At 39.3% G+C, this 9,610-nt stretch overlaps 1 non-coding gene across 1 annotated transcript; it reads left to right on the forward strand.

Annotated features, from left to right (window-relative positions):
- The first annotated feature begins 7,716 nt into the window (after positions 1-7,716).
- Positions 7,717-7,790, forward strand: Trnaf-gaa (transfer RNA phenylalanine (anticodon GAA)). Its single transcript has one exon. It is a non-coding gene; the product is annotated as a tRNA-Phe (tRNA).
- The last annotated feature ends 1,820 nt before the right edge of the window (positions 7,791-9,610 follow it).

The raw sequence follows: 9,610 nt of genomic DNA on the forward strand, positions 1-9,610 counted from the left end.
GCGAAAAATAGGAGCGCCCCAATTTACTTTAAGCGATTGAGATATAAGTAAATGCATGAATACGTCTTGATTGATGAGCCTCTTCGATAACCTGCGGAATATGTGTCGGATATTATAACAATATTGTGTCGATATTCTTTTGTTAACGTATAATGCTCGGTTCACATAATTCCAGTCCAGTAATCCAGTAGTGGACTGGATTATATCGTCCACATTATTCAAAAGGATCAAAAAGATCGGTAGCACTAAAGTGACAATGCTTTCAAGAAAGGAGTTTAGAAATTGTTTTAAAACTGTTATTTATTATTATTTTTTATGAAAATACGGGACGAGACAAGCAGTGCCTCTCAGGAGTCTTTAAAACCCCAATTATTCGGAGCGGTACTACAACTGCGCTCGTCACCTTGAGACATAAGATGTTAAGTCTCATTTGCCCAGTAATTTCACTAGCTACGGTGGCCTTCAGATCGAAACACAGTAATGCTTACACATAACTGCTTCACGGCAGTAAAAGGTGCGGTTGTGGTACCAATAATCTAGACGGCATCCTATGCGAAGGAGCCTGGTAAATGTGATCCAGCGATATAATCAAGTTCAGTGTTCGACTTGATCATATTGTCCACATTATTACAGTACTTCAGAAGGTGTAAGATCGGTAACACTACAGTGACAATGCTTTCAAGAAAGAAGTTTAGATTTTTTTATAAACTGTTCTATGATAACTGTAAGAAGAACTAACTGGCGTTGTGGAAAAAGAACTAAAAAGAAAAAATTGGATTTCAGTGAGAAATTGTATAAGTGATCGAAATGAAAAAGGAGGCTTAACGATGCTTTTGCAACAGCTGAAATCAGTGTCGAGTGGCAACATTAGTTCTAAGCAATGACTTTGACGTTTTAAAATTAAATTAGTAATCACATCAAGTCATCCAATTTTCTTTATCTCATTAATAATTCACGTCATTCTAGAAAAACTTTCCAAACCACAATAATGCCGAAATTGAGTTAAAAACACAAAACTTGTCACGTGATTCATATTAACGGACTGACAAAAAATTACAGCACTACTGTCTCTCTTTAAATAACATCATGACTTAGTAGCCCAACCCACATGTATGGAATACACTAATATTTAAAACTTTAAACAAGAATTCCTTAAAGTGTGACGTTTGTGGCTTGGACCGTTTTTCAGGAACTACATCTAATTATTTTGATTATTAACTTAACATAACCTAAGATTACTCCTAAACACTTACATTTTTTTTCTATTGACTGGCGACTGTCGGGTAAAATAGTGAATCTCTAATATATAAAATTCTCGTGGCATGGTGTTAAACATTGAACTCCTCCGATAATAGGTAGGTCTGAGAATCGGCCTACATCTATTTTTCATCCCCCTAAATGTTAAGGGTGGTCCACACGAAATTTTTTGTTTTAATTTATCTGACATTTTTTTTAAAATTTGTTTGATTATGAGTCAGCATTAAAAATACATACAACTTCAAATTTTCACCCATCTACGATCAACAGTTACTTTTATGTCGCGATTTTAATATCGGCAATACAACGTTTGCTGGGTCAGCTAGTCTATGGATAAAATTAGACACACCAACACTACACACACTATAGTGTGTGCTAATACTACACACACTAAAACCCCACTGTGATGTATACATCATAGTGGGGGAGCATAGGAAAGTAGGTTAAGATTTAAGCCTATGTTTCGATTGTTTGAAAACAATTCGTGCATCACCTAAATAGCACAGCATGCGACAAAATGACACTTCAAAATTCTGTAGCATCAATTTGTAAAACATTTTCAAAGAGCATAATTGCGGTCATAAATAACACAAGTTGTTTTTCGTACCTCAATGGCTTTTAAGCTTGTTGTGAAGCCTCGTGAACTTAAAATCTAATTATGTGAAATTCACCTCTGTGTCGATCGAGAAAAGATCTTAAATTGAATGTTATTGGTTAATTATAAATAAGAATTTAGTCTGTGTTGGCCCACCCACGGTTTAGTTCCGGCGAATGGCTATTTCCGTTTATAGTTATTTTTGTAATTTTGTTTAAGGTTTGTTTAAACTTAAATGAATCTGTAGACGCTGATCTGTAACAATTTTAAAACTCTAGTGGCCATACAAATAAACTTGGTATAAAGTTATGATTGAGAATAAGCCAAGAATATGCAAAATTTTGACTATTGACTCCCAATACAATGATAATTCGGTAGCTTTCTGAATGTCAAGCAGCCTTGCAAATAAACGCGGGAAACTTTATACGAGTACGTCCAAATAAGCAAATAAATAAACCAATCATAAGCAAAATATCTATTTGTAAACATTTTGCATATTTTTGGTTTATTCTCAAGTATTTTTTTTATGAAAATAAAGGACGAGACGAGCAGGACGTTCAGCTGATGGTGATTGATACGACCTGCCCATTACAATGGAGTGACGATCAGGATTCTTGCAAAAACCCAAAAATTCTGAACGGCACTACGACTGCGCTCGACACCTTGAGATATAAGATGTTAAGTTTCATTTGCCCAGTAATTACACTAGCTACAGCGCCCTTCAGATCAAAACACAGTAATGATTCCACTTTACGGCAGTAATAGGTGCCGTTGTTGTACCCATAATCTAGCCGGCATCCTGTGCAAAGGAGCCTCCCACTGGTATAAGCTTAAAGAAGTATAATTATATAAGTACCTAAGTATTAAAGTAGTATAACTTTATACCAGGTTTTTCTCTTCTTATTTATTAGAGTTTTATCACAGAGTACGTACGTACACTGAAATCAACGATCGCCTGAAGTATTTGGCATGCACACGAAGGAATCAATTATTTCATAAATTATGTTGTTTATTTTTTATTTTTTTTACATTATACATTATAAAATTGCTTACATTATAAAAATATTTAAAATAGGGGAAGTTTGGTCCGGTCATGGGATACTCATCCCAACTTACCTGTCCGGAAGTTGTGGTATAGTATACGGGTATGCGACCCCGTCTTCTCTAGCTACTACTGTCCTTATCCTTGCCCTCCTGGGCGGTAATATCCTACATTTCCTATTTCCCACTTTAACTTACCAATCTTCCTTTCACACCACCTATCTTTCCCTTTCCCTATTCCTACCCTCTCCGCCAATCCAACGTCTGCCGCGCGGATGGATGCATGGCTAGGGGCAAGCCTAGTCGTTAGCGTGCCACACTGCCCTGGGACCGGGCGACCCAGAATCAGGCTAGCCTTACCCTGGCATGCGGTGCTCTGCTGGGGTGGACAAACCTTTCCCTTGCTATTCGTGGGAACGCAATGGAGACTAATAAAAATAGGTTATTTCACCAAAATGGCGGTGATGTGGTTCGCCACCCATCACGTCTCGTTTCTCGCGGGGGCGAAAAGCGGCCCATGGAGAGCCACTTTGCTACGTTGAATGTAAGAGGAGGAGTGGATGATAAGGTAGATGAAGTATGTCAGATGATGGATGAACGATCCATAGATATTCTGTGCGTGAATGAAACGAAGAGGAAAGGATGTGATACTACGGTTCATGGTTCCTACACGGCATACTGGTCCGGAGTCCCCCAAAGTTGGTGTGATTCTTTCCGCTCGAATAGTAGAATGTGTGATAGAGCATGAATGTGTTAGCCCAAGACTCCTCTGGATTAGGTTAAAAGTCGGACTCACTCGCTTGTTTATCCTTGGGGTCTATGCACCGACGGATCTGTGCGGAGGTGTGTCATTAAAAGCCAAAAAAGAGAGAGAGGAATTTTGGGACAGTATGAGAGAGGTCTTGAATAAATGCGGAGAAAATGAATGGATCGTGATGTTAGGGGATTTTAATGGGTGGGTTGGAGTAAAGCGTGATGGGTATGAAGGAGTTCTGGGTACGTTTGGGGACGAGAGAGTGAATGAAAATGGGAAAAGCCTGCTTGAAGTATGTTTGGAATGGAATCTTTGCGTGGCCAACACAATGTTTAACCACAAAAAGATCCATTTGTATACAAGAGATGAGGGTGAGTCTAGAAGTATGATTGATTTTGTAATTGTAGATGAAAGACTGAGAAAGAAAGTACTAGATGCTCGGGCATACCGCGGTGTAGGCCTCGACACAGACCACTTCCTGGTCGAAGCCCGAATGCGCGGCCTTTTTAAACGTTGGCGACACCGACGAGCTGAGCCTACGAGTGTTTTGGACAGAGTAAAAGTGGAAAATCTACAAGAAAATGAAAGGAAAGACGAGTATGTAGAGAAAACTGAAAGAAAGTTTTAAAGGCATAGAAGCGATAGGTGTGATTGAAGATTTGTGGGAAACATTTAAGAAAGGGGTCGTGAATGTTGCTGTTGAGGTATGCGGGGTAACTAAAAGAAGGAAAGGAAGAAAGAACTATAATTTGTGGATGGATAAAGAGGTACAAATGGCGGTGCATGAAAAGAAGAAAGCTTGGTTGGATTGGTTAGCAACAAAAGCTAACCAAAAAGTACAAAAGGCAACGGATGACGAGATAAAGGAAGCAAGAACGAAGTATAAAAGATTGAAATCAGCAGCGAAAGCAGTTGTGTCTAGAAAGAAAGAAGAACGAAAGGATGATTTTGATAGGAGGCTCACTGAAGATTTCCAGTCAACCATTAAGTTCTTCTGGAAATCCATCAAAACAGCCAGAGGAAAAACGTCTACCTCGGAGCTCAGTATAATCAGGAGTCAAGATGGGAACATTATAAGAGGAGAAGAATGTGTGCTAAAGAGATGGAAAGAGTATTTTGAAAGTTTGTTTGAAAGAGAGGAAGTGCATGAACAACATCCGGCAGCTTCTATTGAAACTAATATAAATGTTGATGATAAGCATGGATGAAATAGTAAAAAGCATTGAAAAGTATGAGATTAGGTAAAGCTGCAGGGTATGACAGGATTACCGTCGAGATGCTGAGGGCTGGTCAGGGCATAGTGGCTAGCCAGCTGTACCGCCTCTTCAATTTGTGCTGGCGAAATGGGCAAGTACCAGGAGACTGGTGCAAAGCTGTAATCGTGCCATTATATAAGGGAAATGGGTCACGACAAGACTGCAGAAATTACCGCGGTATAAGCCTTCTCAGCGTCGTCGGTAAATTGTATGCAAAAGTGTTGATTGAAAGAGTTGTGAATGAAACAGACGAAAAAGTATGGGATTCACAAGCGGGATTTAGAAAGGGAATGGGATGTACGGATCAGGTCTTTTCCTTGCGGTGCATAGCCGAAAAGTTTTTGGCTAAAAACAAAAAAGGTCTATTGCGCGTTCGTGGATCTAGAAAAGGCCTATGATAGAGTGGCGAGGAATGAATTGTGGTCAGCATTGTCCACGAGCGGTGTGAGCAGTGTCCTCATACGAGCATTGCAATCTCTTTATAGAGATTCTAGTGCTTGTGTAAGGATAAACGGGGCATACACTGAATGGTTTAATATCGACAAAGGTGTTAGGCAGGGATGTGTAGCGTCACCGTGGCTGTTTAATCTGTTCGTGAACAATTGCTTGACAGGTTTAAAAGAGAATGACAGTGGTTTGAGAATGAATGAGTTACTCGTCAAATGTTTTCTCTATGCTGATGACCAAGTATTACTTGCATCTTCAGCCGAGGAGTTGCAAGAGATGGTAACTGCTATGAATGGAGCTTTTGGTAGAAAGGGAATGAAGATGAAAGTGATGGTGCTTGAAAGAGATGAGGTAGTGACAGACTGCAATATCGTGATTGGAGATGAAAAAATTGAACAGGTGAATGAGTTTGTGTATCTGGGTTCTAAATTTACAAGAGATCGAAAGTATGAGAGTGATATTGAAAGAAGAGTGAATGCAGGAAACATGGTGAATGGAGCTTTGCACTCCTTTATGAACAGTCAGAAGGTGTCTAATAAGGCTCGCTTGGCTGTGCATGAGGGGGTGTTGGTTCCAACACTCATGTACGGAAGTGAAAGTTGGGTATGGCAGAAGAAACATGAAAGCAGAATAAATGCAGTTGAGATGAGAGCGTTGAGAAGTATGATAGGAGTTACACTGAGTGACAGGATGAGAAATAGTGAGATAAGAAAACGTTGTGGTCTGAAAGAAGATGCTGTGACAAAAATTGAGAAAGGTATGCTGAGATGGTTTGGACATGTCGAGAGAATGAATGAAGAACGATTGACGAAGAAAGTGTATAAGGCCAGTGTGAATGAAAGTGTTGGAAGGGGTAGACCTAGGCGGACGTTTCAAGATCAAATCAGGGACGTCTTGAAAAAAGGCCAGGTCAAGAGTACCCTAAACCGGAGAGCATGTATGAAAGGAATAATGAAAGTGGACGAAGCGAAAGAAGTATGTAAGGATCGTAGCAAGTGGAAAGAAGTGGTCTCTGCCTACCCCTACGGGAAAGAGGCGTGATTTTATGTATGTATGTATGTAAGTTTGGTTTAGTTGGTAAGAGCGGTGAGAAGCGCGGGTTCAAATCCGTTATCAGTAAAAAGTTTTGCTTTTATTTTATATTAAAATATTTTTCGTGACGTCACAAAATGGCCCAACGGAAGACCAGCGTTGGTTTTCAAACCAGCAACATGCTGAGTTGGGACCATTTTTTTGAATCGTATAAAATATAAATGTTTCAGTGTTTTTGTTTTTTTTTATGGAATAGGAGGACAAACAAGCGTACGGGTCATCTGTTGTTAAGTGATCACCGCCGCCCACAATCTCTTGCAACACCAGAGGAATCACAGGAGCGTTGCCGGCCTTTAAGGAAGGTGTACGTGCTTTGTTTTTTGCTTATTTATCAATCTTGAGTTAATATTTATTTTTTATGTTGTGTCTTTGTACAAAACTACTTACTTATACGTTTCAAAATAAAAAAAAAAATCTTTTTTAAACCCCGCATCTTCATAAATTTTGGTACGTCTACATATTAAATTTGTATCACATAACTGTTGTCCAAAAGTATTTTTACACAAGATTAAAAAAAAATATGAAAAAACTTCATATTCGCTTTATTAAGTTTTTTTTTTATTTTGATCGGAGGAGAGAAGAGCGTTTTGGGTAACCTGGTGGTAAGTGATCACCACTGCCCACAAGTGCTGCACCAGAGGCTTTTGCCGTTTTAGGTTAAGCGGATTTTTTGGAGGTTGAACCGAAACTACTTAGGGACCTTCAAGATTAGTGGGAGTGTCTGTTGACCCCTTGTGCATCTTATGTCCAAAGGCAGCACCTTTATTTCCATATAAGTGAAAGTGTGGTCTTTTATTGAAAGTAGCCAACTAATTGTGTTCAAAAATACTGCAGTAGGAATATTTTACCTATCATCTAGTGTTAGGTAATATAGTCTAGATGTATGTCCGGAGAATTCGAAGTTATAGTTTAAGTTTTTGTCACAATGTTGTACACCAGAACGATGTTTTGCGTTATGTAGTGAGGAAAAATAAACTTACTTTTAGAAAAAATTTACTATTCTATTAATACTTAGAGGAAAAAAATATTTGAATGCCTGCCCCTCTGTTGTTCACTGCTATGCCTTACGAGGTGCATATGATAATGCCTTAGTACTACAATTTTGTTTAGTAACTAAGTACACAAATAAAATTTGAAAAATAAAATTTTATGAACGATGCGGGATTCGAACCCACGACCTCCGGCGTTCCGTGCCGGTGCTCTAACCAACCCGAGTACCGCCACAACCTGAGAGTTGAACAAAGCAAACAGAATTTTATAACGAGGCGGTACACGAACGGTTAGCTCAGTTGGTTAGAGCACCGGCACGAAACGCCGGAGGTCGTGGGTTCGAATCCCGCATCGTTCATAAAATTTTGTTTTTTAAATTTTATTTGTGTATTAATCCTAGAAATGAGGGTTATCACTTTAAAAACATAACATATTGTTTAGTAACTAAGTGCATGTAACGCAATTTAAATAAATATATGCCGAAAGTAAGAAGTTATTTAGCTTAGCCGGGTCACCCTAGAAGATTTTTTTTGGGAGAAGAGCCCGATATCCTCCGCCCACATTCTCTTGCAAGACCAGAGGAATCACAGGAGCGTATAGGTATCGTGTATAATAGGAGCGGATGTAGTATCGTCCAGGAAACACTGCACAAGGAAACACACTCAACAGCTTGGTTGTTTCGCACTGTGTAGGAACGCCACAAATCCAGATGATGGGGATGATGACGTTATTTATGGCCTGTCGTGGGAAGGTGAAATTCGGCGGCAGGAATCAGGTCAAACAGCCATTCAGAACACTTCCCGTGATAATTGCAGTAGAAGACATACACTGAAGTGACGTCTCTACGCAATGCCAAGTGATCGAGCCGTTCACAGAGCACTGGATCTCCGACACTTCGAGCTGCTCTGCGTTGCACGCGGCCAAATGGTTCGACCTGATACTGGGGTGGGCCAGATCAGAGCTGACAGCGATATGTGGCCGGACCTGTGTTTTATACAATGGGCTGAAGTATGTATGCCGACCTGCTTCTTCGTAGCCAATTTGATAAAATAATGGATAACGATCTTACAATTACATTATTAAAGAAAAACATTTAATAAATAAATGTTGTTTATACAATGTTAACCTTTTTTAATTTAAACCTTTAGTAAAATGTAAAAGTACTGTGCAACCGTGGTCTTAAGATTTCCTTGCGCACTCGTTTACTGCACTGTTACATCTGGCCCATACTTCTATACGGATGTGAGGCGTGGACTATAAAATAAGACCTCAGAAAACGTATAGAAGCTTTTGAAATGTGGGCATATAGACGTATGTTGGCCTTAAGTTGGACCCACAAGGTCACAAATTTCTGCGCCGCGTCAATCAAAAACGCGAACTCATGCAAACTATCAAGATGAGGAAAGTCGCATATTTGGGCCACGTGCTTAGGCACGAGAGGTACAAACTCCTACAACTCATCTTGATGGGAAAAGTTGCCGGAGGAAGAGGTGTAGGTTTCAGAAAAAAGTCTTGGCTGCGCAACATCCGAGAGTGGACTGGCATTGCGAGTGCGGCAGAACTATTTCGCCTCGCGAAGGACAAACAATTAAAACTACAAAGCTGACCGCCAACCTTCGCTAGTCGGAGAGGCACGCGAAGAAGAAGAAGATACAATGTTATTAAACTTTAACAATGTCAATATGTAATAATTACCTACTCACCTCACTTCACTTTAAAATGGAACCTATAAAATTATAATTCCTGAATGGGAGCCACTAGCAAAATTTCAAAAGCAACATTTAACAGCCAACGAGCTACAGTCGAAAGAGATTTTATCAATAAATTGTAAAACTTGTTTGAAATATTCTAGCTGAGTTGCAATCTATTGAATTGAATGTTCCGTCCTCGGAGTCTTAAGTTTTCGTTTCCCAGGAATCATTTATGAAAGATCAGTGAAGGGTTCTTATTTCAAAATATACTTGCTGCTATTTTCATAAAAATTTCTAGCCAAGATATATATGAATATACGGCTATATTAAAAGCATTTTTTATTCTAGCTATGTTTCCTGTTTACATTAGCTTCTAAAAAGTGCCAATGAGTGTCAGTACTTTACTTAAAGACACCGTCTGAAACTCTACCACAGTAGACAATACATATATCTACTGTGACTGTACACCGGTATTAAAAAAAGAAAC

Source organism: Leptidea sinapis, chromosome 9, assembly GCF_905404315.1.
Source record: "Leptidea sinapis chromosome 9, ilLepSina1.1, whole genome shotgun sequence".
In the NCBI taxonomy this organism is placed as follows: Eukaryota; Metazoa; Arthropoda; class Insecta; order Lepidoptera; family Pieridae; genus Leptidea; species Leptidea sinapis.